The sequence below is a fragment of the Oryza brachyantha genome, chromosome 1, assembly GCF_000231095.2.
Source record: "Oryza brachyantha chromosome 1, ObraRS2, whole genome shotgun sequence".
In the NCBI taxonomy this organism is placed as follows: Eukaryota; Viridiplantae; Streptophyta; class Magnoliopsida; order Poales; family Poaceae; genus Oryza; species Oryza brachyantha.
The window spans coordinates 12,382,004-12,400,999 of record NC_023163.2 but is presented as its reverse complement, the minus strand read 5'-3'; the positions used below and the strand labels follow the sequence as shown (position 1 = coordinate 12,400,999).

Below are 18,996 nucleotides of genomic sequence, written 5' to 3'. Positions count from 1 at the left end.
TCCACATGGCTTACACTTCGTGAACGAACATAACTTCAGTTGCAAAACTACCGAGCATGATTGGTACACTTGCATTCAATCAACAACTTTACCACTCACACAAAGTCAACCAAGATTCAACCATGAACATCGCGATAGCTACGCAAGTCATGTATCCACTTGGTTTAAACATGGTGCTTGAACACAACTTCAGTAGCGAACGTTTCGAGCACGAATGTTACACCTAGATTCCATCGATAACATCACCCTTCAAAAAAAGTCTACCAAGATCCGAGCATGAACATAGGGATAACAAAACAAATTGTGTATCCAATTGGTTCACACTTTATGCACGAACACAAATTGGTAGCGAAACAACCGAGCAATATTGGTACACTTGTATTCACTCGACAACTTCACCACTCACTAAAAGTCAACAAAGATTCAAGCATGAACATCAGCATAACTACACAACTCGTGTATTCACTTGGTTTAAATTTGGTGCTCGAACACAACTTCAGTAGCGAAAGTACCGAGCATGAATGGTACACACGGATTCCATCAAGATTTCACCCTACATAAAAATTGTATGAACATTCGACCATGAACATCGGAATATCTAAACAAATTGTGTATCCACATGGTTTACACTTCGTGCACGAACATAACTTCAGTTGCAAAACTACCGAGCATGATTGGTACACTTGCATTCAATCAAGAACTTCACCAGTGACACAAAGTCAACCAAGATTCAACCATGAACATTGGGATAACTACACAATTCGTGTACCTACTTGGTTTAAACATGGTGCTTGAACACAACTTCAGTAGCAGAAGTTTTGAGCACGAATGGTACACCTAGATTCCGTCGGCAACATCACCCTTCAACCAAGATTCGAGCATGAACATCGGGATAACAAAACAAATTGTGTATCCACCTTGTTTACACTTCATGCACGAACACAACTTCGGTGGCGAAACTACCGAGCATGATTGGTACACTTGCATTTAATCAACAACTTCACCACTCACACAAAGTAAACCAAAATTAAACCTTGAACATCGGGATAACTACACAACTCGTGTATCCACTTGGTTTAAACTGAAAGTGCATCTAGGCCCCTAATTTGTTTTGGTGATTAATCACAATCAAAGGATGAGGACTAATGATGTATGTGAGAATGTGAAGGTATAAATAGTCCTGATGAAAAAGTTGTTGTTGCGCCGCCCACGTGAAAAGAGAAGTAAAGTCGGCATATTCGTGTTGGCGTGTGGATTTACTTTAAATTTGAGTCAACTAGAAATGCCGTACTATAAAGAGGGGTGTGCAAATGAAATCTAGGAATGAAGGTGCTGGGAAATATTTTTGAAGTGCATCTTTTGCTATCTTTTTGAAGTTGTGCTGGAATTTACGGAAGTTCCGAAGGTACTGTTGGAACTTCCGAAGGGGTCAGAATCGGTTCTGTATGTTTCACGGAAGTTTCGAAGGAGACCTTCGGAAGTTCCGAAGGGGTCAGAATTGGTTCTGTATGTTTCAAGGAAGTTCCGAAGGAGACCTTCGGAAGTTCCGAAGGGGCCAGAATCGGTTCTGTAAGATACACGGAAGTTCCAAAGGAGACCTTCGAAAGTTCTGAAGGAGCCAGAATCGGTTTTGTAAGATTCACGGAAGTTCCGAAGGTTTTGACCGGAACTTCCGTTGACTTGACTTTTCACAGTTGACTTTGAATTTTCTAAGTGTTGGGGGCTGCTTTGAACCGACCGGAAGTTCTGATGGAGACCTCCGGAAATTCCGAAGAAGGAATCTTTTGCCCCCAATGGGCAGAAATTGAGAATGGGGTATAAATACCCCCCAAACCCTCAAGCTAGGGTTGCTGCTTCACATGTTCATCTCTATGTCCTTGGCTTGCTTTTCTTGAGATTCACTTTGAGCCTTGCTTTCTCACTTCCTCCTCTCCACGCATCTAAGTAATTTGGATCTTATGTGTGTGAGAGTTGGTTGGTTTGAGTGCTTGGTGTTGACTTCGTGAGGAATTTTGTGAGCACTAGATTCATTCCAAGATCTCTTTTCTAGCTTGTTACTCTTGGTGGTTGAGGACACCTAGATAGCTAGGCGTCGTTCCTCGAGCCACCGAAGCTCTTGTAGTGCGCCGGGAAAATATTTATGAAGGTTGGATCTCACCTCCGAAAGGGAAGAGATTCCTCGAGTGAGGGGGAGTGCACGAGTGCAACCCCGAGGAAAGGGTTGTAGAACCCGGCTCAATTTTGAGCTCCTCAACGGAGAGTACAATCCCACCGAAGAATCGAACGGAAAGTTTGAGCTCCTCAAGTTTTGCAGAATCCAACTGTGCCCACCGAAGAAGATGACAAGAATGAGCATAAAAATGCTCAAGCCACCAATGCATTGCTTAGTGCATTGAGTTCAAGTGAGTTCAACCGGGTCGATGGGATCGAGAGCACCAAGAAAATTTGGGACACCCTCCACAATGTCCATGAAGGCACCGAGGGGGTGCGTGAATCCAAGGTGGAAATCTTGAAGGGACAATTGGAGAAGTTCGTATTGAAGCGGGAGGAGACCCCAAGTGAGATGTACAACCGGTTGAGCAAGATAGTCAACGAGATCAAGGGACTTGGGTGTAAGGACATGACGGATAGTTATGTTGTGAAGAAGATGCTCTGGGCCATCACACCAAGGAACTCAACCTTGGTAACTCTCATACGTGAGCGTGCCGACTTCAACACCTTGACACCTTATGACGTGCTTGGGCGAATCCTCGCTCATGACTTGATGGAGCAAGAATCCAAGGATGCTTGCAACTTCATCTCTCAAGGCTCAACACCACAGAAACAAGACATAGCCTCGAAAGCCGTCAAGCAGGCCGAGGTTGATGAAGAGTGTACATCTCAAGCCGAGGATGACATGGCATTGTTCGTCTGGCGGCTTGGGAAGTACATGAGGAGAAGCGGCTTCTTCAAGGGAGGCGCCTCCAAGTCAAGCTTCGGCAAGTCAAGGGGAAGGCACTCATCACGCACACTACAACAAACAACCCGTTTTAGAGACACTGTATATGTGAAATAGAGACGTCTTACTTCATTTCTAGTCAACAACTGAGGCATCTTTTCAAAGCGTGGTAGGAACGTCTCCCCAAGGAGCTTCTCAAAAATATAGAGACGTTTTACAAAGCATCTGTACATCAATTGAGACGTTTACTAGAGGCGTTTAACTATGTCTCTATGAATATATAGAGTCATTTGGATTACGTCTCCACAAATTTAAAATCATTTTAATAAAAACATTTGCACCATAAAAAAATAACATGGACACGCTTGTTGAGACGCTTTTTAGCGTATCAATGTTATGTTCAGACGTATTTTTTGAATAACCAGATTTTTTTCCTTATTTATATTTATACATTGTACTGTATGTATACATATGTATTTTTTATAATAAATTTTGTAATATTTATATTTATTAACTTTATAGACACGTCCATTGTTCTCAATTATACTATAAATTGAAGGGAGAGGATCCACAGTAAAGTATTGGCTTCAATTTGTATAAATAGTTCAAAGTAAAATCATCCATCACAGTGAAAAAATATGCGACATCCACATAACGACTGAATGGAAAAATAAAGGTCAATACAAATTCCTAAACATAAAACTAAGGTAACTCTTCTAAATTGATGGAGATCAATCTGAATGAATTCTTCAACTAGAAAGTGCATCCATTCTTTCATCTTTCATCTATTTTTGGAAGGGAACACCTTTGCTTCTATTCTTTTCGTAATCAACTCCTTTCTCCTGCAAAGAAACCAGTATCAAAAAAATAGTGGATACGGGCACATATGGGACATCAAGCACAATAAGATCAATAAACTAAATTGAGATGTACCGAGCGGGTTGAAGTATTTGTCTTAGGCTGACGTACCACGCAGGTTGAAGTATTTGCTTTCAGTTTTTTTACCTGGAAATAGGCAAATATTACATGGGTAACAAGAAAGTCAATTATTATATTATTGGAAATGTATATATACTTCGAGATGATGAAATTAAGCTTACATGGGATCATGGCCAAGCAATAACACAACCAATAGTGTCTCTTACGGTATGGCAATTTTCAAATGGTCTAGGTAGCCTCTCGTTAGCAATATTTGAAACAGCATGAATAGCCACACCATAATATTCACTTCCAAGCATATTTCCTCCAACCACATGTGTGCTATCCATAGTCACTAAATTACCTTTTGCCACAACTCTATTTTTGTATACTGGATTCAATGAGAATATGTAAACCACCCTTTGGTCCTATCATATCAAGAAACATGGCATTGGTATTAAAAAATTAAGACATTGTTTTTAGGAAACCACAAGACCTATTTGCTACAAGCAAAAATAGAAACTTACTAATTTAGATGAACTTTGTTTTAAGACTTCCTTTCTTTGAGGCACCTGTTATATATTTGAAACAATCAAATCATGTGGATATGTACTGGTAATATGGACACTAATATATGAAGGAACCATACAACCGCACTATTTTAAAACTTTTAATCAATAGTTTTAATTTAACCTGATTGACTTTGTCCTTATGAGATAAAATTGGTTCCACGTAACTTTCACTAGATCTTGGCCTTTTGCCAGAGCTTGCAACGCTTGCTTGCTGCAACTAAAAGTTCAATTACATAAATGTTCAGTAAATAAAGCATTCCTTTGTAATAAAAAAAATAACAATTCACCTCTGCACCAATCTATTGATTTGTTAAAACAAAAGTGGCATAACTTGGTTTAGCTCCAGTTGAGTTGACCTAGCGTAACTTGGTACAACATATCATAAATTCACAATGTCTAATGAAATATCTACTAAGTAAATAATGCAATACCTGCATGTTGTTTGGTATAGCATGGGCACTAGAAGATAAGTCCTCAAGTTCACTAACAAATGTATCTATAATATCATTGTTAGTCTGTTGAATATGACCCTGCAAGAGAAAAACACATTAGTAAATAATGCAATATTTACTAATTTATTTTTATGTACGTAGATGAATATACCTTATTGTTTCCATTCTAAGATAATTCCAAATTCTTTTGGACTAGTTTGGACCTTTTGATATTTATTTCCATGCTTGATTGCTACAATTGAACTCCAATACAATTATATACATGCTCTCATAATCAATCATGGTTAATTAACATGATATGTTATTCATAAGATACCTTGGCAAATGTGCGTTCATATAGTACAGACAGGTTCTCATGATGATCCTTGGCATTAGTACAACAAATATTACATGATTGCTGCATTCATGATACGCACCAACAGTTAGAAGTTGTGAAACAATGAATTAACATTTATCAAATAGAAAACATTACTTGCACATAATTTGATGTAGAGTGAAGATTAGCATCTGGATTAGCTAGGTTATTAGCAAATCCATTTGTACTGCCATCATTAGCTTGTTCAAAACTATGAACCTATACAAAATGCAAAAATTCTACCGTTGTTGCTTAGTGCATCAATGTTCACCAAGTAAATTTCTGCACAATTAATAATTAAGCATATACCTTGTCAGTTTCATTCTCACCCACCATAGTTGGTTCCGTGGACTAGTGACTAGCCTTTAACCTTTTGGCAGTGCTCGCAGTAATTACTTGCTACAATTTGTTGAAAGTCAATTATGTTTACGACATATTATAAAAATACATGGTTCAATATCATAGTGAGATCTGCACAAATTACTTTGGCAATCATGTGTCCTTGTGGTACAGATAGATTCACATGACCATCTGTAGCTTTAGCATAACTGAAAGAGTGCAACTGCTGCAACATATGAAAAATTACAATGTAAATACTACTTTGATAACACATCCAATTAAAATTTATTAAGTTAAATATACACCACCTGTTCAACATTGTCACATGACTTTGTGCTATTAACTTGTTCATCAATATTCTCCTGTAACAAAACCATAAACCATATAGTGGGTAAATATTGTAATCACTAAGTGCTATTTCCCAAAAAAAATTATGATGATGCACATATGCTTACAACATTATTTTCTTTGGCTGCCACCATGGTGCACCAATCCTCTGCAGGGAATTTCCGTTTTATGAAAGCACACATAAGATTCATGTCATGACTCAATACCTCTATTTGTTTTCTCATTGTCTCCATTGATAACTTTAGCATTTCATATTCCTCACATTCCCTAGGAACACCTAGTCCCTGATAAACCTCTACCTGGCTCCAATTATTATTATTATCATAGTACCCTTGAAGTTTTGTCTCTTTTCCAACTATACCTCGAAAAACTTCCTCATAATCTTTGGTTGAAAGATTGCCAGATTTAGTATCTTTTCTTTTGGCTAATTCATTATACACCATTTCCTATTAAATAAAAATATGTATGTAGTTACCCATAAATGAATCAAATTGCATTTCTAGCTGTAGGCACTAAGAAAAGAAATTTACCAGTGCTGCCTTTAGACGAGGATCCTTTTTCTTATGTGCTTCATCCCATACATCAATACTGTGAACCTTTCCTTTACTTTTCTCCTTCTATGCAACAAAATAAATCAAAAGTTTTATCAAATGTCTAGTTATATAGCTTTTGATCTATAGTAAAAAGTATTAGTTGTAAAACAAGCACCATCTCTTTTGAAAGTCTAGCATGACTTTTTCTTCCAGTTGTATGTGGATTCCTCTGTTGTTTGGCACATTCAGAGTTCTTCTCACATAATTTCTGTAGTCATTGATGTTCTGGCTAATACCGATTGTTAAGACAAATATTTCGACAACAAGTACAACTTAAAAATAGAGATGTCACCTTGTGTTTCTCCTGACGCCATAATGTAAGTAGACCAACCCATTTATATTTATTGACACCTTTCGGAACATCATTTGTAATTTCATTTAGTGTCCTCTTATCACAATTAAAATATGTTGTCTTCAGACGATGTTTGTAAGATCTCCATGCTTTGGAAGCTTTCTATAGGATCCAATCTCTTGTAAGATGCTTAGTCTCAGAAGGGTAGACAAATTTCTCCTATAACAATTATTAAGAAACATTAGTTTGAGCTTAAGCATGCATATATATGTAACTATTAAATAAAAATTCACCTCCACACTAATGATTATGTTCTGCTATGGCTTAATAAATAACTCATCATCCTATTTTGGAATGTCCAAGGGCGCCAATGTTGAATTCTGTGCAAGAACACCAATATACGAGCCAAGAATGGAACTTGATCTATCGTTAGGTACACCGTTTTGATCAGTCTCCACAATTATCGTTCCTTCTTGTAAATCCTGCACGTTTTTTACCTTAAATTCACCTAGAACCTGTCGTACAACTCCATCTGTTCCTATTATACTTAGGAACATTTTAGCTAAGAGTTAACCAACAAAAACACATAGGACAATTTTAGAATATACAAAATTATATGAGAACTTACATATTATATTAATTGGTCTCCGAGATAGATTAGGCAATTCTGTCAACAAGTTATCACTCTCTGAATAATCTTCTAGATCATTTTCTTCGACTTGTATATTTACTCCATCATCATCTTCGAGATGCAAGTTCAAATCCTTGTTAAAGTGTAAATTTTGTTTATTGACTTGCTCGTCTCCTAGAACATGTTCATCTAGGCTCAACTTTCTTAACCTTCTTGGTAGTCTCACCATTGTTGCTAATTAACGGCCAGAACAAAAAATATATAAAGTCAGTCATCCATCAGAAAAGTATCCATCATCTGAAAAAAAATGCGACTATTCCACACAAAGCCATATTATTCAAGCAATCATCTAATTTTAAAATCACGCGGAGTATATTATTTCTGTAGGTGAATTGGTTAACTGTTGGGAGCATTAAGAGCTTAATGCCCATCCTTCAGTGATCGGGACAAAAATGGTACAAAACAGAGCAAAGATTGGTCTATCACTAGTATATCACAAAGATTTTTTTACCAAATTATTGAACAGAAGATCAGTATCCAAACCAGATCATCAAATTTTGTTTGCTTGAATAATATACTTTCAGTAGCATATAGACATACTGCAGAGGTTTAAGGTAGAAAATCATGTATCACAACATAATCAAAATTACCACATGTCGTCACAAGGATGAGGTTAGCCATCATAAATCAATTAGCCATGCATAAACAAAGTTACATCTGCCGTCACAGGGATGCGGCTATCCATCTGCCATCACAGGGATATTCCAAATAAAGTAATTGAAATCAGAGATCAAGATACAGAGTGTGCATACTCAAAGTTCAGGGCTCCACCGCTTCAGCCTCACTCCAGCACGCTGCAGCCTTTATCTAGCACCGTCCCTGCAACCGGCCGCCGTTTGACAACTGCACGCGCCTAGAGGCCGGTGAGCGCCCTCGCCACAGATCGCCGCCAAGGTGCTGCACCCTCCTGCAGGCAGCTACGCTCGATCTGACGTCTGATCTGCACAAGGAAGAACAGAGCACAAGCCTGGCCGTCGCCCCAGCCGGCCGTCGCCAGAGATTGATTTGGATTGTTCAGTTATGAGATTGGAGAGAAATGGGGTGGTCGAGGTGGCTGGGACGATAAATGGGTTAGTGCGCATATATATCTACGGAATTTTTTGCCAATAACAGCGCGAAAAAAGTCTGCTTTAGCGGCAAAACGAATTAGTATTAAGGGACGCTCATCCTATAGCATAGTTGTTTGTTACTTCAATGAATACTAAGCCTGTTTGCTTTAGAGGCGTGCCGCTTAATATGTGGGGTCGCTGGATCGATCCCCGTAAAGGTCAATAAATTTACTTTTTGCTTCTTCTTACGTATTACAAGAATTTTGTTTTATTTCATTACGCATTGTCATCTTTGTTTTAGAAATTTTTTTATTTATTTCTACATGGTCATTCTTTTTTTTGAGTGGAACGGTCATTCCATTTTTTAGACATTTTTAATACTAGAAAAAATGTCCATGCATTGCACCGGGGAGTTATGCACAAAACAAAATCTCTCCGTGCACCCCCTACTGCTCCTTCTCCGATCACTTTCGCGAGGACGACAACGGCACTCGCTTGTAGAAACTCGACTTTGTCGATTCCGAGCTCACGTCGCTGCATGCCACATCCCCAGGACGCACCGCACGGTGAGGATGGCACGGGGAGGATGCAACATGGAGTTTGGCATCCGATATGGAGTAGTCGGTGTCATGATAAGAGAAGAGGTCTATGTAGCGCTCGACGTAGAAGCGGCCAACAAAATGGAGAACACCATTGACCTAAGCTTCTCACGTCATTTTATATTTAAATTCTAATGTTTAAATATAAAATAAAATAAATGTAGGAAAGCATTACACAGTTAAATGATTTGTTCATTCCAAAATTTAAAAGTAAAATTACAGTTATTAGGATAAATATGCTCATATAAGTTTTAAAATTTGTTGACTCAAAGTAAAAAAAAAGTAATTTTGTTAAAGAAAATTAGAAAAGAATTACTAAAGCGGTAGATAATACGTGAAAACTATCGCAAAATATGCACCTGTGAGGTTTTGAACACAGAACCTATTGGATGCAAACTAAGAAGGCATCCACAAATAGACTAGCAATGGATTAGTAATAATTAAAGGCCACTGGCGTGAAAGCAATAAAATGTTCGGGTTAATCTCATGACACAGATGCCATAGTTAAAATTAAATACAAACAACAGATGACAGCAAAATTGTGGTAGGCAAGCGGTGAATACATCTGTCTCCTGTTGGTTTGTTATGGGTTCAATGCCGCATTCCACCTTTTTAACGTATGTTTTTTTTAACTTAAAATCTCCTTTGCCCCTTGCTCTTATATGTATTGTATTAGAAAAATAATGTAATTCCACCAAAAAAATGTAAAATATGTAATTAATCTGTTTAATGTACTCTTACATTATAACTGTCAGGTATCTCGTATTACAAAATAAAATAATTCCACCAAAAATATATGTAGAAAATGTAATTAATCTGACGCATTTGATGGTTGTTCCACTTCCAAACCCATATCGTAAAGATCTCTTGGCTTAAATCTTGTTACCACATGCCATCCTTCGTGTTTTGGATCTTCAGAATAAAAAACCTGCTCCACTTGGGATGAAAAGACAAATGGATCATGATCTAGCTTCTCTCCATCATGTATTTCCGAGAGAAATTCACAAGTGTGAATCCAAACTCATATGTCTTCAAACCAGCTTTATGATGGACATCATACCAATCACGCTTGAACAACACTGCTTTGTAATTTCTAAATGATAATTCCACAACATTTGATAGTCTGCCATAATAATTAATACCGTCAATGGCAGTGTTAACCACACCACTATTTTGAGTGGAGCGACCAGACTTCCGACTCATAGTATGAAACCTGAAACCATTAATAATATATCCATTGTAGCACACAATATATTTGTTTGGTTTTGCAGCCAATGCTCTTATCTTTTCATCTATGTTTGCTCCACCATTTTGTAATACCTACATAGCATATTGTTACTCTATGATGTATAAGTACTTTTGTATGCTATACATATTAACACCGCAAAATTGTACCTTTTGCTCTAGCCAATCAGCAAAGTTGGTATTCATCAACTTATCGATGTCAGAATCTGTCAAGTTACACGATTGAGGTAGGATTTTTTTCTCTTCGTCAACAAATTCTCTACCATAATTGAATACATTAAAATATTTGCAATGATATTATAACCATAAAATATAAATAATTAGAATATGATGTGGTTTGACATACTTGCGAAAGTCTTCAAGTTCATCACAATGCCGCAAAACATATCGATGTGCCTGAACAAGAAGGTGGCTATCAAATCTCCCGGTGATGGCCTTGCCAATAGGTTCGCCAGCACTTCCAAACATATACATCTCCTTTATATTATCTGTAGGGTCAGGATTCCTAGGCGGTCTTGTAAAGCGTGTAGATCCACCCAAAAATCGTGAACAAAATGTTAAACATTCTTCAGCAAGATAACCTTCGGCGATTGAACCTTCTGGATAAGCTTTATTTCGCACCAATGCTTTTATGCGAACAAATGATCTATATGTAATTGCAAATATATAATACAACCAAGTCTTAGTATTTAATATAAGAGAGAGAAAATATTTCAAGTTTGGCAAAAAGAAGCATTCCATACCTCTCTAGAAGATACATCCAACGGTAGTGCACTGGACCACCAAGTTTAACTTCATCAATCAAATGTACCAACAAGTGCACCATTATAGTAAAAAATGATGGAAGAAAAAATCTTTCCATATCACATAATGTCAAGACAATTCTGTCTTGAAGCTCATCAAGCTCAGATGGATCTATAACCTTAGAGCACAACTTTTTGAAGAACCTACCCAATTCGGTCACTATTTTCATCACTTCTTTGTCGGGGTAACAACAACGGAGTGCTATGGGAAGAATATCCTCCAGTAAAACACGACAATCATGACTTTTCATACCACTGATCGTACAATCTTTCATGTTGACACACCTAGAAATATTTGATGCATAACCATCAGGGGTCCTAATTTTTTTAATTACTGAACAAAGAATCTCCTTCTTCTCCTTAGACATAGTAAAGGGCGCAGGCGGTAATATTTGCTTTCCATTTTGATCTATTGTAGGATGAAGTTCTGGTCGAATGCCAATTTCCATCAGGTCAAGCCGTGCATTGATATCATCCTTTGTTCTGGAATCAATATCCAACAGTGTTCCAATTAAATTATCACAAACATTCTTTTCTATATGCATTACATCTAGATTGTGCCTTAGTTTATTGTGCTCCCAATATGGTAGCATAAAGAATATTGACCTCTTTTTCAACCAATCCTCAGGCTTTTTATCTGACTTACATGGGTTGCCACTATTTGTATTCTTGCGTGTCTCCCTCTTTTGCTTGAGGTTATGGTTATTTCCTTCATTCGTACTATCACTTTTGGCCTTTTTTCCTTTTTCCCTTCTTCGATAGTTTGTCCTTTTTACCTCGTACAAATACTTTGCCCTGTAGCATTCTTAGAACTGAAGTCCCATCCAGTGTAGAAGGTGCAAGTTCCTTCTCTTCGGTCCCATCGAATTGATCCTTCCTGCTACTTTAGGTGGCAACCATCGACGATGACCCATATAACAAAATTTACCTCCCTTTTTAGACGAAATGATCTTCTAGATGTGGCACAAGATGGTCATGCATATTTACCTCCCGTGCTCCAGCCATATAAGTAAGCTAAAGCTGGAAAATCATTTAACGTCCATAATAGCGCAGCTCAGAGTGAAAATTTATTCCATGAAGAAGCATCATATGTTTCCACACCCTCCCATAGTCGCATTAGCTCATCCACAAGTGGCTCCAAATATATATCTATATCATTACCAGGTGACTTTGGTCCAGGAATGATCATTGATAAAATAAGAGAGGTTTGCTTCATGCAAATCCATGGTGGTAGATTGTAAGGAATGAGCATCACTGGCCAAGTACTATGGGTTGAACTCATATTTCTAAAAGGGTTAAAGCCATCACTTGCAAGACCAAAACGTACATTTCGAGCATCGACACAAAACTCAGGGTAGCGAGCATCAAAATCTTTCCAAGCCTCACCGTCTGTAGGATGTCGTAACATTCCATCTTTTGTACGACCCTCCTCATGCCAACGCATCTCACCTGAAGTATGGTTAGTGGAAAACAATCTTTGTATTCTTGGAACCAATGGAAAATATCACAACACTTTAGCTGGTTTCTTCTTTCCTTTTGATTCAATTGGAGATCCATTTTTATTGGTTTTCCAACGGGAAGTACCACATATATGACAAGAATCTTGATTAGCTCTGTCACCTCTAAATAGCATGCAATCTTGATAGTCAAGTCCTATACCTCGGATGATTTTTTTTGCTTCATAACAATTCTTTGGTAACTTTGCCTCTTGAGGAAGTGTATCAGATAGCATGCCAAGTAGTGCTGTAAATGATTCTTGTGTCCATCTATGTATGCATTTCTGGTGATACAAATTGACTAAGAATGACAACCTCGAAAATTTATCACATCCTGGATATAATTCTGTGTTTGCTTCCTTCAAGAAGCTTGCAAATATAGATTGTCCTTCCTCGGTATGAACATCTCCAAATGCATTATTCTCATCCTCATAAATATGAGATTCCACATTATCTGAATCAAAAAGAATATCTTTATCATCAATTGAAGTACTTGATAGAGGCTCAAAACTATCCACCTGGGCAAATGCAGCATTTAAGGGACCTTCCATGTCATCCGATCCTTCAACAATATTACTTTTTTGAATCGTATGACCAGAATTATTTCCAAAATTACCAGACACAGGAGCAAATAATAATGATGGTGCATCATACTTCTCACCATGGTTAACCCACCGAGTATAACTTTGAAGAATTCCAGCACATCTCAAATGGGTTTTAACTCCATCATAATCTTGTGTTATTCTATTTCTACAGTTCACACAAGGACAAAGAACTTTGTCGCCATCTTGAGCATCCCGAAATGCAATAGATAGGAAATGAGCGATACCATTTTTATAAGATGTGGTTGATCTAGGTTCACTCATCCATCTTCGATCCATCAATAGTATAGTATACTGTAGCATAAGAGAAAAACATGAACTTTATAGTTAACAATATTTTCTTACTCTTTGCGGTAATATAGTCAAAATTTAGTAATTTTCTCTATTCGAAGTATTGACAAAATATCACTTTTCTGAAATTATATCCCACAAAAAACCAAATTTATGCATGTTTCTTTTGGCGTAATGAAAAGTCCTAAATTTATGCTACTCTCGAAATAAAGCAATTATAAAGCAGATTGAAAAAGAGAAGAATCTAACTTTTGGACTAGAAGATTCTATTCTGTACAGATCTATTGATGACAATTTCCAATTAATCAAGTAAGACCGTAACAGAAACACCGTACTTGCACTGCAGAGCTGCTTCCTAGGTCTTCTTGTTCCCTAGTGTTCGTTATTGCTTGCCTGACGGGAGTGAGTCTGGACAGTAGTTGGTTGCTACTTGCGTAGCGGGAGGAACTCTGGACAATCGACCGTCTCGCCGTGGCGCCGCCGCTCGGCCACGTACAGACAAAAGAGAAGCACCGAAACAGAAGCCAAATTAACACCAAACAGCCCAACAAGTATTAAGGGCTGCAATATTATATTTATCCTAGGGAGGGGCTGATATTTATCCGGTTAATGTGCACACGTACGAACAGATCAAAACTAGAAAACGTATTGCGCTCAAACAGATATCATATCCCTTGTGCCACAGTGGAAACGTCCCTCTTCCCCGTAACAAGAGATTCCGTGTTCGACTCTACTTCAGTTCCCTCTGTTCGGCAGTGGAAACTGGAAAAGTCCGCCGTTCCGGGTTTGACTCCACTTCGGAGGCGAATCCTGTTATGGTGTGTTTTCTTTATTTAGACATTTTTCTTGTGTAGAATTATTGTGTATTTTTTGTATTTTCTCATTTTCTGGTGCTTCTCAAATCAACTATATATTGACCTGTACAATTTATTTTCAAAACTTATTTTTAAAGTTTATTTTAATTTATTCAATTAAAATTAATTTACCTGGTGAACCACAAAGGCATTTTTTTAGTTGTTAAAAATATGTTTAAGTAAAAAAACTCAATATATATCTATAGGATTAGACATATTCTAAAGCGTCTCAGCGTTCGTTTTAATTTTTAATATTCTATTTGAATTACATCTATATCCGCTAGTAAAGCGTCTCAAAACATGTCTCTAGGATAAGACATATACTTAAACGTCTCAACCTTCACCTTAATCATATGTGGACATCTAAAACGTCTTAGACTGCGTCTTTCTTCCAGTTGTGATTCCAACGACAGAGTCGTGTTACAGTGCGTCCTAATTAAGATGTCTTATTATGGTGTTTTGTTGTAGTGGCAAGTGTTTCGAGTGTGGTGAAACCGGGCACTTTATCGCCGAGTGCCCTAAACTCGATGACGACAAGAAGAAGAAGAAGAAGAAGAAGGAGAGGCACTTCAAGAAGAACAAGGGCAAGCATGGGAAGAAGGAGGAAAGGGGGCAAGCTTATATCGGTGATGAGTGGACCTCCGACTCCGAGGGCAACTCAAGCTCAAGTGATGAAGATGGAATGGCAACCGTCGCCATCATAAAGACGTCGACCAAAAGGTATACCGTTCCATCATTGGATCCTTGCTTTATCTTTGTGCATCTAGACCGGACATTATGCTTAGCGTATGTATGTGTGCAAGATTTCAAGCTACTCCCAAGGAATGTCACCTTGTGGCCGTTAAGAGAATCCTTACATATATAGTTCATACACCTAATCTTGGTCCTTGGTATCCTAAGGGCGCACGGTTTAATCTCATTGGTTATTCCGATGCGGATTATGCCGGGTGCAAAGTGGATAGGATGAGCACATTGGGAACTTGCCAATTCTTGGCGGATATTTTTACCAAGCCCTTAGATGAAAATAGGTTTTGTGCCTTAAGGAGTGAGCTAAATATCTTGGATTCTCGAAATGTGGCTTGATATGTTGCATGCATGCATAGCACATTGTGAAAAATTGCTTATTCAATTCATGAATGATCACTAGTCACTCTTGTGTGCATAAATTGAATCTATGTGCTTTTGAAGCTTCATTTTGTGTAAATGTTGGTTCTAGCACAATTCACATGGATTCATACATCCCTTCCTAGGAAGGGTAATATGCATGTGCATATTTTATCTCATGCTTCAATATGATAAATTGCAACTTGATATGAATGTTTGTAGTTTAGCTAGATGCATTCTCATAATGGATTAATGTATTTCAATCTTACTCATCCAAGTCATCAAAATGTCTTTGGTCGAGTCTTCCCTTCAAAAAATAAGTTTTAGAGTCCTCCTAGAATCTTCGAAAGTTCTGGTCAGGATGACCGGAAGTTCCGGAGATTTTACAGAACGGAATTCCACTTCATCGGAAGTTCCGGTCAGCCTGACCGGAAGTTCCGAAGCCTCAAAATTCGGTTTTGTACCTTTGTCGGAAGTTTCGGCGAAGGGGACCGGAACTTCCGAAGGGGCCTCCAAGTATATAAAGCGGGAGGCCGTGGGGAGGGTAAAAGTTTTTCACCTTTTACCTCTCCCCCACGGTTCTAACCCTAGTTCTTCACCCTTCACCAAAAACTAGGGTTAGATCCAAGTTCTTTGGAGGCTTCCTTCACTCCACGTGGTGTGGAGGCGGATTTGAGGCCTTCAAGTGATGATCCCCATCAAGTTCTTCACAAGTTCATCGTCTCAAGGTATTTTCCTCGTTTCTCTTTGGTTCTTCCTCAGATCTACATGCCTTGGGACAATGCCTTTGGATTCCGCTTGGTAGAACCATAGATCCGTGGTTATAGAGTACTTTCCTAGAGTTTATTCATAGTTTCCACGGTTGAATCATGCAAATCTTGGGTTTTGGGGTTCGGGTTTGAACTCCTTCAGATGTTCCGAAGGGCTGACCGGAACTTCCGGTCACCGGAAGTTCCAACGGCTGCTTCGGAAGTTCCAAAGAGGATTCAACCCCGAGCACCATCTCATGCTTTGCATTCCTAGAGTCCTCCAATCCTTATTTTCTTGTTCTTGTTTGTGTGAAAGGATCATGGCTCCAACAAAGAAGTTTTCCAGTAGGGAAAAGGGAAAGAGGGTTCACACTCCCACCTCCTCCTCAGAGAATGCTACTAATAGTGATTGGTTTCCCAGCGACCATGAGCACGTCCCTTAAACAGAGAGGGTGAATCTTAGAGGAAGCTTGCTAGAAAGAAGGGCCGCAGCCAAGGTGCTAGCAGGGCGCTTTGATCCAACCAGACAGGGTTTTCGTACTAGGGATGTGGTTGGTCCCCTGTACATTCACAGGCCAGTTGGCAACAGAGGCAGTGTGAGCAACTGGAACAAGAAGGTGGAAGATCTTGTGAGGGCCAGATCTCAGAGTGGGCTAGATGCGACAAGGTCTGCCTCAGATAGTCGCTTCTGGACCAAGTTTCAGCAGGACTTCCATGAGACAGTGATCATGGCAAAGCAGCACAAGACTGTCCCCATGCAGTGGATAGACTGGGATGGTCTGCGCCGGCTGGATGTTCCCGTGGTCAATGAGATCATCAGCATCTGTAGGAGTATGTACCTCTTAGAGATCATGGAACTTGAGCATGATTGGTGTGAGGAAATAATAGCTCAGTTCTATGCCACAGAGTACTTTGGAAGACCTGAGGGGAACACCATGTTTTGGAAGGTGGTACAATATCACCTACAATGACTTTGTGGTCCTTTTCAGCATTGATAAGTACCCTGTCGACATCTACAACAAAGTGCACAGCAAAGATGTTCTTACTGACGGGATGTTGTCTTGCATGTATATTCTCGGAGACAGTCCAGACTTGGGGGCAGTAAAAGGACTTAAGTCTACCTTTGTCTATCTCAACAGGATGTGAGGAAGACCCTTAGTCCCAAGAATGGTGATGCTAGCCACATCAACTCCTACACTCGCAGGATGAGGCTCCGAAATACCTTCAATGTGCCTAGGTTCATTTGGGATGAAATATGCAATACCTCTGTCTCTCATAGAAAGGGTCTGGGCTACTCTCCTTACATCATGTTTATGATTGAGATTGTCACCGGGATCACCTTCGTCAAGGAAGTGAAGCACACCAAACTTGGTCTTCGCTTGGATCAGCCAATCTATGAGTCTGGAGGAGGAGAGGGGGAGCAAGGAGGCACCAGTTAGTGTCACGCCCGGAGTTTTATCCCAAGCCTAAAATCGTAAAAGAAATTCGTAAGCAACAATTGGCTTAATTAACTCAGGAAAAATCCCTCTAAAAAGAACCTAATTCAATTAAATCGAGGCTCGCAAATCGATTAACTGGATTTAAATTCAAATTGCAGAAGTATAAAATTCGACCAAACAAATTTAATTTAAAATTCGGCAAAAGTGGGGTTTTCCTTTTTCCCTCCTTTTTCCTTTCTTTTTCCCTTCCTTCTCAAATTGGGCCGAAGTCCAATTTTCCTCCCTTCCTTTTCTTTTTCCTTTTTCTTTTTCCTCTCCTCCTTCCCGGGCCGGCCCAGCCGAGCCGGCCCACCTCTCCCCGCCTGGCCGGCCCAGCCGAGCCGGCCTTCCGCTCCGGCCTCCTCCGCCCGCGCGCCTCCTCCCGGTCGGGCCGCCTCGGCCCAGCTCGCCCGCTCCCGCGCTCGCCGCGAGTCTGCGCCGCCTCCCTCCTCTCTCTCGCGCCACTGACAGGTGGGGCCCACCTGTCAGCGACCAGGTTTCGCCAGCGCCCCCGCCTCCGCGCCGCGCCGCGAGTCCGCCGCCGCCCCGAGTCCTCCGCGCCGCGCCGCCGCTGCAACCACCGCCGCAACCGCCGCCGCCGAGTTCGCCGCGTCGTCGACTCGGTCTCCACCGGCCGCTCCGCCCTAGCCGGCGCCACCACCTATAAAATCCTCACGCCGCCGCCCCGCCGCCACTTTCCCCTCTCCGCCCGAAGCTCCCCTCCGTCACCGTCAGCCGACGATCTTCTTGTCGGCCGTCGGACGTCGCCGCCCACCCGCGTCACCACCGCCGCCTCGTCTTTGCTGATCTCCCGCCGGCCTCCGACGCTGCCGGTGTGCACCCGAGCGTCGTCGCCGCCCCTTCGTCCCTCCCGCCGCCGTGCTCGTCGTCTCGACGCCGTCGGCCGATCTCGTCACCGCGCGTCGTCAGCCGCCGCGTGTCTGCGTCATCACCGCCGCCTCGCCCTCGCCGACGCGCCGCCTTCTTTGTCGCCGCCGGTGAGCGTTTCTCCTCTCCCTCTCCCGTTTCCCTCATCATCACCCCTGAGCTCACCCCCGCGCCGTCGTCGTTGGACTCCGCCGGTCGCCAGCGGCCCCTGCCAGACCGTCGCCCAGATCCGCCGTCGTCACGCTGTCCTCGCGCCACCCACGCCTTCCTGCATGGCCGCTTCCCGCGCCCGCCCGCCGTCGCCGTGCCACTCTGCCGTCGTCCCCGTGCGCCGCGCTCG

The 18,996-nt window shown here is 40.6% G+C and overlaps 1 long non-coding RNA gene across 2 annotated transcripts; it reads right to left on the bottom strand.

Moving 5' to 3' along the window:
- Positions 1 to 3,525: 3,525 nt before the first annotated feature.
- Positions 3,526 to 6,960, bottom strand: LOC102716003. 2 transcript variants are annotated; one of them, XR_005810981.1, is made up of 14 exons: positions 6,808 to 6,960; positions 6,453 to 6,539; positions 6,030 to 6,368; positions 5,883 to 5,936; positions 5,720 to 5,800; positions 5,545 to 5,634; positions 5,197 to 5,277; positions 5,032 to 5,112; positions 4,860 to 4,958; positions 4,550 to 4,645; positions 4,384 to 4,428; positions 4,039 to 4,284; positions 3,872 to 3,943; positions 3,526 to 3,780 (listed from the first exon to the last, which is right to left on the bottom strand). It is a non-coding gene; the product is annotated as an uncharacterized LOC102716003 (long non-coding RNA). The 2 variants fall into 2 exon arrangements; XR_005810980.1 differs by lacking the exon at positions 6,808 to 6,960 and adding an exon at positions 6,631 to 6,736.
- Positions 6,961 to 18,996: the final 12,036 nt, after the last annotated feature.